This window comes from Primulina tabacum, chromosome 3 (assembly GCF_025594145.1).
Source record: "Primulina tabacum isolate GXHZ01 chromosome 3, ASM2559414v2, whole genome shotgun sequence".
NCBI classification, from domain to species: Eukaryota; Viridiplantae; Streptophyta; class Magnoliopsida; order Lamiales; family Gesneriaceae; genus Primulina; species Primulina tabacum.
Genome location: NC_134552.1, coordinates 36947935 through 36968363, shown reverse-complemented (window position 1 = coordinate 36968363; position 20429 = coordinate 36947935). Strand labels below are relative to the sequence as shown.

Sequence of the window (20429 nt, the reverse complement as noted above, 5' to 3'; positions counted from 1 at the left end):
TGAAATGATCAAAATACTCTGATTTATGTTACAGGATATGAGATTTTAATCAGACGCTTTTGGGGAACTTTATTTTTAGAGCTTTTGTTGCAACAACTTTTGGAGACATACAGTTTATTTTAAATCAAAATTGAGAGTTATTTCATAATCAAGAAAATTTTTAATTTTTCTGCAAATTTTTAGTAGTACAAAGTACGGTACGTTACAGTTGGTATCGGAGCCGTGTTCTAGTAAAGGGTTATGCCTACTGCTAGTCGCAAGAAGCTCACTAAGTCGCACCTCAAGTCAGTAAGTTTTAAAGTTTTGAATTATGTTATGCATTAAGCATTAATTCATGATTTCATCATGTCATGTTTCAATTTCAAATTACGTGCATCTTATGCTATTGATATCATGTACATGCATACAGATTGAGTTTACGTGTTGGGTAAATTGTTGGAACAGTATGCCTTCTAGACGCATTATTGACAGGGAAGCTAGGGATGAGGACAGAGGGGCCCGTGAGGAGGGTAGAGATGCTCCACCTCCTCCACCGCCAGATATGCAGGCACAGATGCTTGCAGGTATGACGCAATTCTTTGCTCAGTTTGCGGGGAACCAGGCTGCGACAAATACAGAAGCGAGGTCCATACCAGAGGCAGTATACGAGAGGTTCAGACGGATGAGCCCAAAGGAGTTCTCGGGGACTACTGACCCCGATGATAGCTGAAGGATGGATTAAGTCCATCGAAGTAATCTTCGATTTCATGGAGCTGACAGACACAGACAGGGTCAGGTGTGCCACGTCCTTCTGACAGGAGACGCCAGACTTTGGTGGGATAGTGCATTGGTGTCAGTGAACTTGCAGACACTGACGTGAAACGGTTTCAAGGAGGTCTTCTACTCCAAGTACTTCACTGAGTATGTACGATCCGGATTGACATGGAAGTTTATGACGCTGCGACAGGGAGACAGTAGCGTGGCGGACTTTGTCAGGAAGTTCAAAAAAGGGTGTCATTTTGAGCCCCTGATAGCTATTGATGCCCACGGGAAGCTGATGCATTTTATGGATGGGTTGCGGCCGATCTTGCGCCGTGATGTTCGATGTTGCTGGTCCTACGACTTATGCAATCGTCGTATCTAGAGCTTTGGCGGTAGAGCAAGATCAGAGAGATATTGAAGTAGACAGGCCGAGCAAGAGGCCCTATCAGGCTCCATAGTAGCAGTAGTAACAACGACCTCAATTTAAGAGGCCGTTTCAGGGGTAGCCAGGGAAGAAGCCATATCAGGGACCGCCAATGGGCAATGGTCCTATTCAATAGCAGAAGGTGCCTCAGAGGCTTGGTAATTTCCCAATGTGTCCTAAATGCAACCGCCAGCACCTGGGACAGTGCCTATGGGGATCAGGAAAATGTTTTAAGTGCGGAGACAGCGACCACATGTTAAAGGACTGCCCTCAGTGGACGCAGCCGACACAAGGGAGGGTATTCGCCATGCACGCTCATGAGGCGAACCCAGACACGACACTGTTGACTGGTAATTTATGTAATTCAGTACAATATTCAATTTTCTGCCCTGCATGCTAGGATGCTAGTTGGCATTTTGGTGTCTTTCATTGCAAAATATTTATGATAGAATTTTTGGAATATAAGTTAGTGTGTTGTGCTAACGTCTCTCAGGAAACATTTTCATAAAGAGATTAACCACGAAGGCCCTGATAGATTCAGGAGCCACTCACTCCTTTATCTCGGAGACATTCGCTAATCACTTTGGACATCAAGTCCATCGGCCTTGACGTGAACTACTCGGTGACAGTCCCATCAGGGGAAGAACTGTTAGCTACCAGCGTGGTCACAGATATTGATCTAGAACTGCAGGGCCACCTGGTATATGTCGATTTGATAGTTTTGCCAATGCAAGAATTCGATTTTATTTTGGGTATGGGCTGGCTGACGAAAAACCGAGCCCTGATTGATTTTCAGAAAAGGTCAGTATTGGTTAGACCGTTGGGTAGGGAGCAGTTTCTTTTCGAACCAGCCAGATGGAGAAGTTGCCCTCGGATGATCTCTTGCATGCAGGAACGGAAGCTTATTTCCAAGGGGTGTCAGGCTTTCTTGGCCAGCATCATTTTCAACACCTGACATACCCACTCCGTCATTATCAGATGTGCCAGTAGTCAGAGACTTCCCAGACTTCTTTCCTGACAACGTAACAGGTCTTCCATCGGAGAGAGAGGTGGAGTTTGCAATCGATCTTATGACAGGCACTGTGCCAATCTCCAAGGCACCGTACCGTTTAGCTCCAGCTGAGATGCTTGAACTTAAACAGCAGATTCAGGAGCTCCTTGACAAGGAATTTATCCGCCCTAAGTTTTTCAGCATGGGGCGCACCAGTACTCTTCGTAAAGAAGAAAGATGGGAGCATGAGGCTATGTATCGATTACCGAGAATTGAACAAGGTAACGATCAAGAATAAATACCCACTTCCAAGGATCGAGGACTTGTTCGATCAGTTGCAGGGAGCCACAGTGTTCTCTAAGATAGATCTTCGATCAGGATATCATCAACTGAAGGTGAAAGACGCATATGTTCACAAGACGGCCTTCAGAACCAGATATGGGCATTACAGTTCTTAGTGATGCCGTTTGGACTGACAAATGCTCCAGCGATTTTCATGGACCTCATGAACCGAGTATTTCAGCCTTACCTTGATCAGTTCGTCATAGTATTTATTGACGACATTCTCATTTACTCGAAGAGCCACGAGGAGCATAGTCAGCATTTGAGGACAAGAATGCAGGTTTTGCAAAGTCGGAAGTTATTTGCGAAGTTCAGTAAGTGTGAATTATGGTTGGAGAAGGTAGCCTTTTTGGGTCTCATAGTGTCAAGCAGCGGATTGAGGTGGATCCAGCTGTTGGATCTGGGTTTTCTACACGCCCAAACGCAGCGGAAGTTTTAAAAATTTTATTTTATTTTGACAATCAAAATATGTTTGGACTGTTCGTATGGTTTTCATAATCAAACATAGGGAGTTGAAAATCTTATACCTTAGTGAATAATTCACTTGGCTCCAACTACACCGGTTTTAGCGGACGTAGCTCTTCTTGTAAATCCCTACGAACATTCTTCGATCTCCGAATTAGGTCCACGACTGAATTATTTGTTCCTCTTCTAATTTGCACTAGAAAATTAGAAGATGTTTTGCGAAGAGATAGAACACTAAAAATCGACTCAATAATCTAAGCCAAATTTTTCTTGCAAAAGAAATTGGATCTGAGAGCCGCACCCTGTTCAAAATTGGAAGAGTCGAAAAATTGAATTCATCTTCCTAACTTTCGGATGCCTCTTCTATTAATAAGAAAAAAATTCTTATTATTATTTCTAATCATTACTTTACTTAATTAATCAAATTAATTAAGTTAATTAATAATTCCAAAAATGCATCCCAAAATTCTCGAATGATGCTTTTTCAAAATTAAGAAACAAAATCCTTATCTTGATTTCTAATCCATAACTTAAATAATCAAATTAATTAAGTTAATTAAAGATTCTAAATTCATGCCATATTAAATGCAATCTCGAATATTATTTTTCTTTGTGTGCAAGTTTATAAAATTATGGTATCATGAACTTTTCATATTACATAAATCAATGCCATATTTTATAAAACTTAATGGGTTATATTTTAACTCAATTAAAATATAATTTAATTATTAAAGCGCATTTGAACTTTAATAAATTAGCATGATGAGCTTATACTCTTACAAGCCCATGATCCATGCTCCCATTACATTAATTTCATCATAATCTCGATCGAAGATCCAATATCATCGATGTGACAATTCAACTTGTTTGTTATTATGATGCACACTTTAATTTCGAGATCACCAATGTCTATATAAGGCAGGTGTACTCCGTTGACTGTCTTAACAGTCATGCTCTCAAAATTTTCTATAAGCTTTTATAAACTTTATTTACAAGCTTATCGATTGATCATATCAAACTTATTTCTTATAAATTCAACTCATTGAATTTATTATCTCAACGGGAACAAGTAAACCAGTGCTTGTGTGACCCTCAATGGTTCAGGGATACAGCTAGCCGTGGGTTCACAACTCTTTGTGATTCAGAATAATATTTATTCTTATTCGGGCTTACCCTAGTTAGCCCCATTCTTTTCATCAACACCTTGATTTAGAATGTAAGAACTCATTTCTGATCGCACCCATCGGATCATGGTAAGAGTGTCTAGTAGCATCGCCCCATGATCCCCTAGGTATCACTGATAGTGCCTGCAAGAATCAATCGATTATGATTAGCGTACAGTAAGGTCCCTTCATCTCATATATCCCGATCGAATCTGCAACCAGTGGTTCATCGAGGGTTGCATATTAATTCGATAATTATGTGATAACTATAATAGTGGCATCGCGTGTACTATTTGAGAACTCCTTCTCTAACGTACATCTCATACTCTGGCCAGAGATTCCATGCACTATTATTTCATCAGATCACACAGGATATCCACACCCGTAGGTGAGCGGTGAATCCCCGACTACAATGCAATGGCTCCTATATGTGTCGCAACTGTACCCAACCTCACCAACTGATGACTCTCCTGGAGCCGGTAAACGAGTCAAAGCACAGCCCTAGCATATAGAGCCTCAGTGTTGTCCCGAGTCGTAAGGACTAATGGTGTACAATCATAACCACAGACTTATCCTCTCGATGAATGATAACCACTTGGAAAGTCCGAGGGAGGGTTGTTCGGTATAATCAACATATGACTACCAATCTGCATTTTTGGACATCTCCATGCCCTTACTAAGAAACGCAGTACACAACATCACAGATGCTAGTCTCGAGCTCAAGCGGCCATTATCCCTGTTTTAGGCGGCTGAATTGACTAGGAACGAATTTAGAATATGCAGTGTTTACAAATGAGTTTCAACATCGAATTACGATTCATTTGTATTAAAGCATAATCAAGGACTTTATCTATGCTGTTTGCATGGGTATACAGATAAAGTATAACAAGACCATAAAAAGTTAAATTATATTAAAATAAAGATTGTATATTTCACTTGAGTCAATAAATTCCCTAGCCAACCGTTGACTTGCAGGGCATCTATTCTAACAATCTCCCACTTGCCCTAGAGCCAACTACCCTTAATCCCATTGTTTCGCGATGCTTTTCAAACAATGGTCCTGGCAAGGGCTATGTAAGTGGATCAGCAACATTTTCTGCAGAGGGGACTCTTTCAACTGATATGTCTCCTCTTCCCACAATCTCCCGGATGATGTGAAATTTCCTCAGTACATGTTTGGATCGCTGATGAGACCTTGGTTTCTTTGCTTGCGCAACGGCACCAGTGTTGTCGCAGTACACCGGGACTGGATCAACTCCATTAGGAATAACGCCCAACTCTTGGACAAAATTCCTCATCAAAACTGTCTCTTTTGCTGCAGCAGATGCATCAATGTTTTCAGCTTCAGTGGTGGAATCCGCAACAGTGTCTTGCTTGGAACTTTTCCAAGAGACAGCCGCACCATTAAGCATGAATACAAAACCAGAGGTCGATTTTGAATCATCTACATCACATTGGAAGCTAGAATCAGTGTAGCCTTCCAATTTTAATTCTCCACCCCCTTAGACCATAAACAAATTCTTAGTCCTTCTTAAGTACTTAAGAATGTCTTTCACGGCCTTCCAATGCATTGGACCAGGGTTCGCCTGATATCTGCTTGTAACACTCAAAACATAAGCAATGTCAAGACGTGTCGATATCATACCATACATAATACTACCAATAGCCGATGCATATGGAATACGTGTCATCATCTCTATCTCTTCATCACTTTTGGGACACATAGCTTTAGATAGAGTAATACCATGATACATTGGTAAGTATCCTCTCTTGGACTCTTCCATAGAGAATCGCTTAAGAATGGTATCGATATAAGTGGCTTGGGTGAGTCCCAGCATCCTCTTCGATCTATCTCTATAGATCTGTATTCCTAATACATAAGATGCTTCACCCATGTCCTTCATGGAGAATTTACTGGCCAAGCATACTTTAGTTGATTGCAGTAATCCTACATCATTCTCAATGAGCAGGATATCATCAACATAAAGTACTAGGAATGTCACTGCGCTCCCACTAACTTTCTTGTACACACATGGTTCCTCATGATTCTTTGCAAAACCAAACTCTTTGATAGTGCTATCAAATCTGAGGTTCCAACTCCTTGATGCTTGCTTGAGACCATATATTGATCTTTGAAGTTTGCATACCTTATGCTCACTTCCTACTGATGTGTATCCCTTGGGTTGAGACATATAAATTTCTTCTTTGATGTCTCCATTGAGGAATGCAGTCTTTACATCCATTTGCCATATCTCATAGTCGTACCATGCTGCTATGGCTAGTAGTATTCTAATGGACTTAAACATAGCAACTGGTGAAAAGGTTTCCTCATAGTCAACTCCTTGCCTTTGAGTATATCCTTTTGCAACCAGTCTTGCTTTGAAGGTCACTACCTTCCCATCCACCCCAAGCTTTCTTTTGTAGATCCATTTGCATCCTATAGGAACGATGCCCTCAGGTTGATTCACCAATGTCCAGACTTGGTTAGAATATATAGAGTCCATTTTTGACTGCATGGCTTCAAGCCATTTGGTTGAATCAGTATCAGATATTGCTTCTTTAAAGTTCATTGGATCATATCCAACACAAGACTCATCATGGTCTTGTTCATGAAGAAGCGTATGTCTTGCAGGTGGTCTAATAACCCTATCAGACCTCCTAGGAGCTTGTACTTCAACTACTGGTTCTTGGAAATGGGTTAAACTTTTACAGTTGAGGGAGTATCTTGAATTTCTTCAAGTTCTATCATCTTGCCTTTTCTATCTAATAGAAATTCCTTTTCCAAAAAGGTGGCATTTCTTGAAACAAACAATTTTGCTTCATTGGGATGATAGAAATAATACCCAACAGAATTCTTTGGATATTCTACAAAGTAGCACAAAGTGGATCTACTATCCAATTTGTCTCCCACTGTCTGCTTCACGTAAGCAGGACATCCCCATATTCTCTCGTAAGAATATTTAGGAGTTTTTCCCATCCATATCTCATATGGTGTTTTATCAACTGCTTTAGCGTAGACATTATTCAACAACATTGCCGTAGTTTCAAGCGTAAAGCCCCAAAACGATGTAGGCAATTCAGTGAATCCCAACATGGATCGAACCATGTCCAACAAGGTTCGCTTACGACGTTCAGAAACACCATTCAATTGTGGTGTTGCTGGTGGAGTCCACTGTGAGAGAATCTCATTCTCTTTTAGATAACCCAAAAATTCAGCACTTAAGTATTCTCCACCTCGATCAGATCGAAGTGCCTTAATACTTTTTTCAAGCTGATTTTCTACTTCAGATCTGAATTCTTTGAACTTTTCAAATGCTTCAGATTTGTATTTCATCAAATAAACGTACCCATACCTCGAATGGTCATCAGTAAAGGTAATGAAGTAGGATTGCCCATATTCTGTGCTAACACTTAGCGGGCCACAAATGTCTGTGTGGATCAAATCCAGTAGACCATGCGCACGTTCCACGTTTCCATCGAATGGAGTCTTGGTCATTTTTTCTTTTAGACAGAACTCACAAGTAAGTAGAGAATTTATGTTTGACAAGTAATACATGTCTTCTCCCACTAGTTTGTGCATCCTTCTTTGGGAAATATGACCTATTCTAGCGTGCCATATTTGTGTGGGATTTGGATCATCTAACTTTCTTAGTTTGTTGTTGAAATCATGTTTACTTGGACATTCACTTATCATTTCCAGAACATTTCTGGCACATATAATTTCTTATGTCCGGACTTCTTTCAGTGAAATAAAAATGTTCTAACTTATCGGGCTTTGTAGGCCTTTTAAGTGTCTTTCAGAGTTTGCCTCTTATTGGGTTTGTTTTTCTTGTGAGGGGCAGAACATTTCTTTCTCTTACCTTGTGGCCCATTTTCGTCTGACGAGAGGCCCATAAGAAAAACAATAATTTCCTAGTTTTATGGTGATCTCATAAGTTATAAGCGTATTGACTAGCTCTTCAAGGCTATCATATATCTTATTCAAATTGAAGTTCACCATAACCCCGTCAAATGAGGAAGAGAAAAACAACAAATTGATGTCATCAATTTACTCGTTAAGAATCACATATTCCATGCCCACCACATTTTCAATAAGCACAGTCATATATACACCATGCTCATGGGCTAGAGCCCTATCTTGCATGTGTGCAGTCATGAGCTCCTCGAAAGTAGTGTGCATCATCGTATGAGTTTCATGCACCATTCAACTCTTGCATGTTCATTCGAATGTCAGCAGCATTAAAAATTTCTTCAAACTGTCCCTACAGTTCATTTGATATAGAAGCGAGCACATCACACTTTAGCTTGCATACTATGGTCCTACCATCTTGCATGCTTTGTCAGTTCAGCAGGACTGACATTAGTGTGTATATCATTTTCTCCGAATTTAGAACAAATTTCCCAACCAGTCTTGAAAATTAGATTCGGTTAGCTTGTTAATAACAAAAATTTATTACGTGACAAAATCGAAAATATACTGATACGGAAACAGAATAATGGTTGCTGATTATTTTAAAATAATTTTAAGATATAAAATATGGATTTTATTTTATAAATCTCCCTCCCACTATTTTGACATTTCCACCACCCTCTGATGAAAAGGGGAAATCGTATTTCCTTAGTGGGCACAGTAGAGTCCAATTAGCCAATTATAATCTCGAATAATATCAGCCAATTATAATTTCTAAAAGGTAGAATCCAATTGCATCCCTATGCAACCTCCGCGTGTTTTGCCTCACGTTTAATAAGGACCCAATAATATGACGCCGTTTATTTTCGCGTGTCAAACCGACCCTATCAATACTGAATTGTAATAGACGGTCGCCATGAGTTCCCCAATAATATGAGCCGAAGTCATGGGAGTTCCACTCAATTCACATCATATGTCCGGTGGAAGTCACAGCTTTCCGGCGTCCAGGCCTCCCCAATAATATGAGCCAGATACTGTCCGCGGTAGCGATCAACATGCAACCACGGTTGATGGAAGGCAAGGAAAAATTAAACTCTTTTAATTTTTACTTTTTCAGTTTGATATAAATTTTGAATCATATTCAAAATGAGGGATTTTAATTTTAAAATTGTCTCATCATTTTAATTTAAAAATCGCGTGCCACGAGTTTGTATGTTTGCCGGATTCATGCAACTATATTATCTAATAATATACATACATGCATACTACTATATATCGCATATATATCATAATATGACATTCAACAATGAACAAGGATGATCGATTGCCAACACTATTAGATCCACGTGAGCCAAACATGGATCCAGGTCCAAACCTAGGTGAATGCAGGGATGCAAATGCAACTATTACAAGAGCTTCCAATATTTTACATGTCTTCATCTCGTTCATCGGGCCCACCATCTTCCAGTCTTGATCTCCCACTATTTCTAATAATTACATTTAAATAGCCCTGGCACATAAGGGATACATCTCATGGGGTGGGAACGGGTCATAAACCAGGCCCACTTTAATCATATCAAATATTAAAAAAACGAATAAAACAGTAAAATATCCTAACATACACCTAACACATTGGTCAAGGCTCTCGATCATCCTTCATGCATTTAATATCAAATATTAACATCAATTTAATTAAACAATTTAATTAATTGATAAATTATATATCTAATAAATTTATCACTAACCACCACAATTATTAAAAGATTTAATAAATTAAATAAACTCCTTTATTTAATTTCTAATTATATAAATAATAATTGATTTCTTGTAAAAACTCATTTTTACCATAAATAATTAAAATCATATTCTAATTATTTATTTTACAAGAAAATTATTAATTTTCCAAAAATTAATTTTCCAAAATAAAATTTGAACCAATTTTCAAAAATATCAATTTTACCCAAAAATTTTAAAATTCAGAAAAATTGCACCCTAGGCCCAAAAAAATTCAGGCCCAACATCCAGCACGGTTCCCAAGACGATCCCGGGCAGCCGCCCTCGCTGCCCGCCCGCTGCCCGAACGTTTCAGGCAGCGGCAGCGGCCCTGTGCGCGCAGAACGCGCACAGGCGCGCACTAGCGCGCTGACGCCACGCGCGCGCGGTGCGCGCAGGCTTCCGGCGCCTGCGCTTGCGCGTTGCGCGCGCGCACGGACTGCCCGGAACAGTTCTGGGCAGATTTAAATTTTTTTTTTGTTTCGAAAATTTGGAAAAAAATAAATTTTCGTGGTGCTAAATTTTCTGAAAAATTTTCTTGTGTGGTTAGAAATAAATTATTCAATATCAAAATCATAAGATTTAGAAAAATCTTGGCTCTGATACCACTGTTGGATCCGGGTTTTCTACACGCCCAAACGCAAGTAGAAGTTTTAAAAATTTTATTTTATTTTGACAATCAAAATATGTTTGGACGTTCGTATGGATTTCATAATCAAACATAGGGAGTTGAAAATCTTATACCTTAGTGAATAATTCACTTGGCTCCAACTACACCGGTATTGGCGGACGTAGCTCTTGTTGTAAATCCCTACGAACATTCTTCGATCTCCGAATCAGGTCCATGACTGAATTATTTGTTCCTCTTCTAATTTGCACTAGAAAATTAGAACATGTTTTGCGAAGAGATAGAACACTAGAAATCGACTCATTAATCTAAGCCAAATTTTTCTTGCAAAAGAAATTGAATCTGAGAGCCGGCACTCTGTTCGAAATTGGAAGAGTCGAAAAATTGAATTCATCTTCCTAACTTTCGGATGCCTCTTCTATTAATAAGAAAAAAATTCTTATTATTATTTCTAATCATTACTCTACTTAATTAATCAAATTAATTAAGTTAATTAATAATTCCAAAAATGCATCCCAAAAGTCTCGAATGATGCTTTTTCAAAATTAAGAAACAAAATCCTTATCTTGATTTCTAATCCTTAACTTAATTAATCAAATTAATTAAGTTAATTAAAGATTCTAAATTCATGCCATATTAAATGCAATCTCGAATATTATTTTTGTTTGTGTGCAAGTTTATAAAATTATGGTATCATGAACTTTTCATATTACATAAATCAATACCATATTTTATAAAACTTAATGGGTTGTATTTTAACTCAATTAAAATATAATTTAATTATTAAAGCGCATTTGAACTTTAATAAATTAGCATGATGAGCTTATACTCTTACAAGCCCATGATCCATGCTCTCATTACATTAATTTCATCATAATCTCGATCGAAGATCCAATATCATCGATGTGACAATTCAACTTGTTTGTTATTATGATGCACACTTTAATTTCGAGATCACCAATGTCTATATAAGGATGGTGTACTCCGTTGACTGTCTTAACAGTCATGCTCTCAAAATTTTTTATAAGCTTTTATAAACTTTATTTACAAGCTTATCGATTGATCATATCAAACTTATTTCTTATAAATTCAACTCATTGAATTTATTATCTCAACCGTGGGTTCACAACTCTTTGTGATTCAGAATAATATTTATTATTATTCGGGCTTACCCTATTTAGCCCCATTCTTTTCATCAACACCTTGATTAAGAATGTCAGAACTCGTTTCTGATCGCACCCATCGGATCATGGTAAGAGTGTCTAGTAGCATCGCCCCATGATCCCCTAGGTATCACTGATAGTGCCTGCAAAAACCAATAGATTATGATTAGCGTACAGTAAGGTCCCTACATCTCATATATCCCGATCGAATCTGCAACCATTGGTTCATCGAGGGTTGCATATTAATTCGATAATTATGTGATAACTATAATAGTGGCATCGTGTGTACTATTTGAGAACTCCTTCTCTAATGTACATCTCTTACTCTGGCCAGAGATTTCATGCACTATTATTTCATCAGATCACACGGGATATCCACACCCGTAGGTGAGCGGTGAATCCCCGACTACAATGCACTGGCTCCTATATGTGTCGCAACTGTACCCAACCTCACCAACTGACGACTCTCCTGGAGCCGGTAAACGAGTCAAAGCACAGCCCTAGCATATAGAGCCTCAGTGTTGTCCCGGGTCGTAAGGACTAATGATATACAATCATAACCACAGACTTATCCTCTCGATGAATGATAACCACTTGGAAAGTTCGAGGGAGGGTTGTTTGGTATAATCAACATATGACTACCAATCTGCATGTTTGGACATCTCCATGCCTTACTAAGAAATGCAGTACACAACATCACAGATGCTAGTCTCGAGCTCAAGCGGCCATTATCCCTGTTTTAGGCGGCTGAATCGACTAGGAACTAATTTAGAATATGCATTTTTTACAAATGAGTTTCAACATCGAATTACGATTCATTTGTATTAAAGCATAATCAAGGACTTTATCTATGCTGTTTGCATGGGTATACAGATAAAGTATAACAAGACCATAAAAAATTAAATTATATTAAAATAAAGATTGTATATTTCACTTGAGTCAATAAATTCCCTAGCCAACCGTTGGCTTGCAGGGCATCTACTCTAACACCAGCAAAAGTGGCAGCTGTTAAGGAATGAGTTGAGCCAGAGAATGCATCAGAAATCCGCAGCTTTCTGGATTTAGCCGGTTACAACCGTAAGTTTATCGAGGGGTTTTCGTCGGTAGCAGTACGGCTCACTTTACTGACTAAGAAGAATGCTAAATTCGTGTGGGGCGAGGAATGTTAGAGAAGCTTTGATACTTTGAAGCAAGCCCTTATTTCAGCGCCAGTGTTTGCCATGCCATCAGGGCAATGAGATTTCGTGCTATACACTGATGTATCTATGCTCGGTTTAGGCGCAGTTTTGATGCAACATTGTCTGGTCATAGCTTATGCTTCAAGGCAATTGAAAGTGCACGAGAAGAACTACCCTGACTCATGATCTTGAGTTAGCCGCCGTTGTCTTTGCATTGAAGACTTGGAGACACTACTTGTACGGCGAGAAATTCCAGATATTTACCGATCACAAGAGTCTCAAGTATTTCTTCACGCAGAAAGAGCTGAATATGAGACAGAGACGGTGGTTAGAATTGGTGAAAGACTAAGATTGCGGGATTAGCTACCATCATGGAAACCTAACGTTGTGGTAGATGCCTTGAGCCGAAAGGTTGTGGTCATAGTATAGTTGTCAGTACAGAGACCTCTTCAGTCTGAGATTCAGATGTTTTAGTTAGAGGTTTATCCCAAGGGCAGAGCTCCCAGACTATCTAATCTGACTAGTCCAGTCTTCCTTTCTAGACCGTATCCGTGCAGGTCAACCTTCAGATGAGCAGTTGCAGAAATGGAGGCTGAAAGATGAAGTCAAAGGCAGCGTACTCTATACACTATTAGATGGTGTGGTGAGATACAGAGGTAGAATGTGGGTGCCCAAGGTTGATTCAATCAGAGAGGATATTTTAACAGAGGCACATGCATCTCCGTATTCCATTCATCCAGGAGGTACCAAAATATACCGGGATCTGCAAATTTTATATTGGTGGCCAGGGATGAAGCGAGACATCCGTCGATTTGTGTCTGAATGCCTCACTTGTCAACAAGTGAAGGCAGAGCATCAGAGGCAGGCTGGAATGCTTAAGCCACTCCCTATCCCCAAGTGGAAATGGGAGAATATTACCATGGACTTCATGGTTGGTTTGCCAAAGTCACTCAGAGGTTTTAATGCCATTTGGGTCATAGTGGATCGATTCACTAAGTCAGCGCACTTCTTGCCAGTAAAGACGACTTTCTCCATGACGCAGTATGCAGAACTGTATATCAGGGAGATCATTCGATTGCATGGAATCCTAGTTTCTATTGTGTCCGACAGGGACCCGATGTTTACATCGTCATTTTGGAAAAGTTTGCATGCGGCCATGGGGACGAAGTTGCTATTCACTACAGCTTTTAACCAGCAGAAAGATGGCCAATCTGAGCGAGTGATTCAGATTTTAGAGGATTTATTGCGAGCCTGTATAATAGATTTCCATGGGACTTGGGAATCTAAGCTACCTCTAGTGGAGTTTACATACAACAACAGTTTCCAAGCATCTATAGGAATGGCTCCCTACGAGGCATTGTATGGAAGGAAGTGCATATCACAAATTCATTGGGATGAGGTTGGTGAGAGAGCAGAACTTGGTCCAGAGATAGTTCAGCAGACTGCAGATGTGGTGGTCAAGATTCGAGACAATGAAAACAGCCCAGAGTCGCCAAAAGAGCTACGCCGATAAGAGGAGAAGAGATCTAGAGTTTGCAACGGGCGATCACGTTTGTGTAAAGATAGCACCTATGAAGGGTGTTATGAGATTTGGGAAGAGAGGCAAGCTGAGTCCGAGGTTTATTGGATCATTTGAGATTCTCGACAGAGTTGGGACACTAGCTTATTCTGTTGCCCTTCGGACGAATCTGGCTTGGGTACACAATGTGTTCCACGTCTCGATGCTGAGAAAGTACTTGGCGAATCCTTCGCATGTTTGGAGCTACAAACCGTTACAGTTGGCTCCAGACCTGTCTTACGAGGAAAGACCTGTCCAAATCCTAGACAGACAGGAGCGGAGACTTCGGAACAAGGTGACCAAGCTGGTCAAAGTCCTGTGGATGAATCAATCAGTAGAGGAAGCCACCTGGGAAACCGAGACAGATATGAAGAACCGCTACCCAAAACTGTTTGGTAAGATTTAATTTCGAGGACGAAATTTATATAAGTGAATGAGTAACTATAGAGCCCAAATTCAGTACACGTATAACCCATTCATTTATTTAATTATTGAAGCATTTATTTAATTTTAAAATGAGTCTTAGTGGTGCATGATTTATTTAAACGTATTACTTTAAATTATTTACGTTTATGTTATGCACGTTAAAATATTTCTCCAGTTTCATGTTTCAGGCGATTATTCGAGGCGAGATCGAGGAAAAGAGATCGGTGACGATTTTTGATAATTTTAAACGTGGTATTTTATTTTAAGTTAAGAATGGGGCATTTTAAATAATTTATTTAGTTTTAGCAATTTAAAACCTAAGTTATCTATTTAGCTATTTTATGATTTATAAACTTTTAAAAGTTATGTCACTTGTGCAAGTTATTTTAAATTTAGAGATTTTATTAATTAGGGGAGAGTTAGCATTTTAATTAGCTTGTTAATTATTATTTAAGTAAACTTTTCTCCTAATTAACACTAATCACACGCGCACACACTTTTACACACACTAAATAACGACTAAACACACACACACACTTCACTATTCAGATTTTTTTTATTTTGAGAGGAGGAAACTAGGGTTCATAGTAGAGAGAGCAGCCGCCCCCTTCCCTCTCCATCTTCCAGCAAATTGTTTTGTGTTTTCTTCAAGGATTTTAGCGCCACAATCGTCCCGGATCAATCCTCGCGCCATCTCCGCTTCGGTATCGTCGGTTCGGTAACTTTAACATCATAAGGCACTTATATTCTTTTCTTTTCTGCGTCGATCATGTCATAATATGTGTTGCGTTGTTTTTATGCGTAAAATCCATGTATGATGTGCAAGGTTTGGGCAGAAACATGTTGGATCGATTTTGAAACGTTTTTAGATCTAAAATTTCGAAATTGACTGTTCTTTTGAAAACTGCGATTTTTCGGTCGTGATTTTGAGAAAACTTTCAACGCAAAAATTGTAGTACTTTTTGATACCATCGATTTGATATAAAATTTGAAATATTTGGATAAAAATTGAGAGAGTTATGATCATTTTCGTGGGACTGTTCAAACTGCGTTTTCTGGAAAATTATGTTATTGATGTGTTATTGAAGTTTTATTGTTGCAGGCTTCGTTGGGGATTGATGGGTGATCATTGTTGCATTTAGGTATGTTTAGTATGATGTTGGGTTGGTAATTGGTGCATCGGTTAGTGTCGATAGGCAATTGAATTCTTTACAAGTCGTAAGAAGCGATTTTGGTGTCAAGTTCCGTGTTTTGAGTTGCATCGTGTCATAGGCTGGATGTCATGAATTCATGGTGTGTGTACGGGTTGTATCAAAGTAGTAGCATCCTAGAATGGGTCTTCGAGGCGTCGGGTCACAGTCAGTATAATCATATTTAGAATGTTGAGCATCACATGTATTGAATTTTCGTGGGTTTGTTTTCACCGAGGGTACACGGACCCAGACCCGGACCCAGGCACGGGGTCCGTGCCATTGTTCCTTCCAAAGTGTCATTTTGCCAAGTCTACACGGACCTAGGCACAGGGTCCGTGCCTTCCCTTTCCTTCACACGCATTTTACAGTACCTACCTGGACCCGGAGCCGGACCTGAACACGGGGTCCGTGTACCTCCTGTTTGGGAATAGTTTAGGGTTCCTTTGAGATTGTTTTGGGGTTCTATGTCATGGCTTAATACAATTATTAAACGAGGTCAAGTCCCGAGAGATTTAGAATGTCATAAGCTATTTAATTACTTCGTTGGTGAGTACGAGTACCTAAGTCTAAGCCATGAAAGATAAGTGTTCGAACTCATGTTAGTATGTTGCAGCAGCGGCCCCAAAGCGAGATCCAACGATTCCCTCAACGCCAATTAAGTATGTTCGACGTGCAAAGGAAATTATTTTCAAGTTTTTGAGGTATGCTAAATGTCTTGTGACCAAATTATGAATGGGTTTGGAAGTCGTTGAACGTGGCCGAGGACCTCTCCACCCCGTTAAAGCATGAACTGGTTTAGATCAGGATTGGAAAGCGTTAAAGCATGAACAGGGACCAATCCATCCGTTAAAGCATTAACGGGGATCCCATGTATGTGGCAGTAGATTCGTCCCTGTCAGCCTAGTATTGTGGTTTAGTTTGATCAACCGTATTATGTATGGGTCACTTGCTTTGAAACATGCCTCTACGTAAAATGATGAAGTTATGTATGTTCAAACATGTTCAAGTATGCAAGCACGTTTAAGAAAAGTTTTATGTTTATGGCACGTCTATGTATGTACGTATCTAAGTGCAAGTTTAAGCGCAAGTTCAAGTTCATGTATGTACGCTCTATTTTAAAGTTGCATGTGGTTTTATTATGTATTACTCGTTACTTCTAGTTTATACGTGTTGAGTCTTTAGACTCACTAGACTTGATCGATGCAGGTGAGGATGATTTCGAGGGGACTAGGGGTGGGGACCAAGGAGCTGGCTTGGACTGAGCAGGAGGCTAGGCCCGATGACCGCCCATGTTTTATGTAATATCCAAGCCTGGTGAACAGTACGGTTTAAGATTTCATACATTTATTGACTACTTGGTCAAGTTTAAGTATAGTTTAGATGTTAAGAGTTTTGATTTATGATTTATAGTATCGTTGGTTATACTTGATATGTGGTTTTATTGTAGCGTCGTTGCGATTTAATTCATGGTAATTTGTATGTTGAGCCAATTGGTATGAGGCCAATTGGGGTTATTAGACTATATATAGAGGTGCAACTTTCTTGTTGGGAGTGTTGCCAAATTATGAGGAGAAGCGACGTTGCGATTTGATTTTTGTTGCAAAGAGTATATTGTTGGCTACAGAGGGGAGTGCATCCGCACTCCATTTTTCAGTGCACCCGCGATGATTGGACAGAAGGGTCAGTGCACCCGCACTGCAAAAGACACCGCACCCGCGGTCGGCTAGTGCACCCGCGGTATAAAAGTTAGTGCACCTGCGGTGTGTGAATATTAAAAGCGTGTTTTCGGTTTTAAGTGATATAAGACATGAGTTGGTTCACTTTTTCCCCATTTCTACCCATTTTTCTCGGTTTCTTCAGAGCAAGGGAGCTAGGGTTCCATTTTCTTTCTTTCCTTTCTTTGATTCTAGCATCTTGTGGGATTATTGAAGTGAGAACATGGTCATTGTTGGTTCAAGGAGCTAAGGTAAGCTTGTGGTATAGTTTATTCTTGGATTTTGATGTTGGGAGATTGGGTTTGTGATTATTGAGATGTTGATGGTTCATTTCATGGTTTATTGTTGTAGGTTGTGTATCAAGAGATTAGTTTCAAGGTTTCAATTGGTTGTAAGTGGAATTCATTCCTTGTGCTCACATGATATATATGTATTGTGTTTCAATGGTTTTACTATGTTATTCCCTTCCATTTGATTCATATTATGTATAGATATACCATGTTGTATATGAGAGGCTTTATATGTCTCAATTGTGTAAAAAGGGAATACAAAAGAAAAGAGTATTCAAAGTGTTTGGTTTAATGCCAAAGAGAGAGTTCAAATGATTTATTGGATTGATAGAGAGATAGTCAGAGATTGCATGCAATGAGTTGATCAACGACCATAGGCTTATATCCCAACAGAGTAATCGATTTATATCGATGGGATATAGGTACAGAGATAGAGATACTATTGAAATATCAATCCACCAGAGAAAAGAGAAATACCATCGTTATTGTTATTCATGCTATGATATTTATGTTTCAGAGTTGATGGTATTTAATGATTTCAAAGCCATGTTTAACAGAGTATGATATATACAGATTGTTATGTAAGAGTTCCACTTGCTGAGTTTTATACTCATTCCAGTTATTCATGTGATGCAGATAAGAGGGACGGGCCAGGACGTTGATTGGAGCCGAAGTCATATGCATAGAAGATGGAAGGAAGAAGATATTTTGCTAGCATTTTGACATGATCAAAAATAATATTTTGTATTTTGATAAAACACTTGATTGATCATGTATATGTTTTTGATTATAAATGTTGTATGTCAAGAGGATTTTAAATCATCCTTCCCTCTAAATAAGTTTTAGAAAAATTCCGCTGTTATTTTACGAAATCGGTCAGAGGTGTTACATTTTAAGCTTTCTGAAATGATCAAAATACTCTGATTTATGTTACTGGATATGAGATTTTAATCAGACGCTTTGGGGGAACTTTATTTTTAGAGCTTTTGTTGCAACCACTTCTGGAAACGTACAGTTTATTTTAAATCAAAATTGAGAGTTATTTCATAATCAAGCAAATTTTTAGTAGTACAAAGTACGGTACGTTACACAAGTATTCTCCATCTCGATCAGATCGAAGTGTCTTAATACTCCTTTCTAGCAGTTTTCCTACTTCAGATCTGAATTCTTTGAACCTTTCAAATGCTTTAGATTTGTGTTTCATAAACATACCCATATCTCGAATGGTCATCAGTAAAGGTAATGAAGTAGGATTGCCCATATTTTGTGCTAACACTTAGTGGGCCACAAGTTCTGTGTGGATCAAATCCAATAGACCATGCGCACGTTCCACGTTTCTATTGAATCGAGTCTTTGTCATTTTTCTTTTTAGACATGACTTACAAACAGGTAGATAATTTATGTCTGTCAAGTCAAACATGCATTCTCCCACTAGTTAGTGCATTCTTTTTAGGGAAATGTGACATATTCTAACGTGCCATATTTGTGCGGGATTTGGATCATCTAACTTTCTTTCGTTTGTTGTTGAATCTTGTTTACTTGGACATTTACTTATCATTTTTAGAACATTTCTGACTCATATAATTTCTTATGTTCAGACTTCTTGCAGTGAAATAAATATGTTCTGACTTATCGGGCTTTGTAGGCCCTTTAAGTGTCCTTCAGAGTTTGCCTCTTATTAGGTTTGTTTTTCTTGTGAGGGACATAACATTTCTTTCCCTTACTTTGTGGGCCATTTTTTGTCCGACGAGAGGTCCATTAGAAAAACAACAATTTTCCTATTTTATGGTGATCTTATAAGTCATAAACGTATTGACTAGCTTATCAAGGCTATCATATATCTTATTCAACTTGAAGTTCACCATAACCTCGTCAAATGTAGGAAGAGAAAGACTACAAATGGTTGTTATCTAATAACTCGTTAGGAATCACATATTCCAAGCCCATCACATTCTCAATAAGCCCAATCATATGTACACCACACTCATGGGCCAGAGCCCCATCTTTCATGCGTTTAGTCATGAGCTCCTTGAAAGGTGTGTGCATCATTTTACGAGTTTCATGCACCATGCAACTCTTACACATGCATTCGAATGTCAGCAGCATTCAACATTTCCTCGAACTGTCCCTACAGTTCATTTGACATAGAAGAGAGCATGTTACACTTTATCTTGCATACTATGGTCCTACCATCTTTCATGCTTTGTCAGTTCAGCAGGACTGCCATTAATATGTATGCTACTTTCTCCGAATTCAGAATAATTTTCCCAACGAGTATTGAAAGTTAGGTTCGATTAGCTTGTTAGCATAGACGGATTTCGTGAAGAAATCGAAAATATAATGATATGGAAACAAAATAATGGTTGCTGCTAATTTTAAAATAATTTGAAGATATAAAATATGGATTTTTATTTTATAAATTCCCTCCCACTATTTTGACATTTTCATCACCCTCTGATGAAAAAGGGA

The 20429-nt window shown here is 38.9% G+C and overlaps 1 pseudogene; it reads right to left on the bottom strand.

Annotated features, from left to right (window-relative positions):
- Nucleotides 1-1780: 1780 nt before the first annotated feature.
- LOC142538689 (uncharacterized) overlaps nt 1781-20429 on the bottom strand; it is a 42405-nt pseudogene continuing 23756 nt past the window's right edge.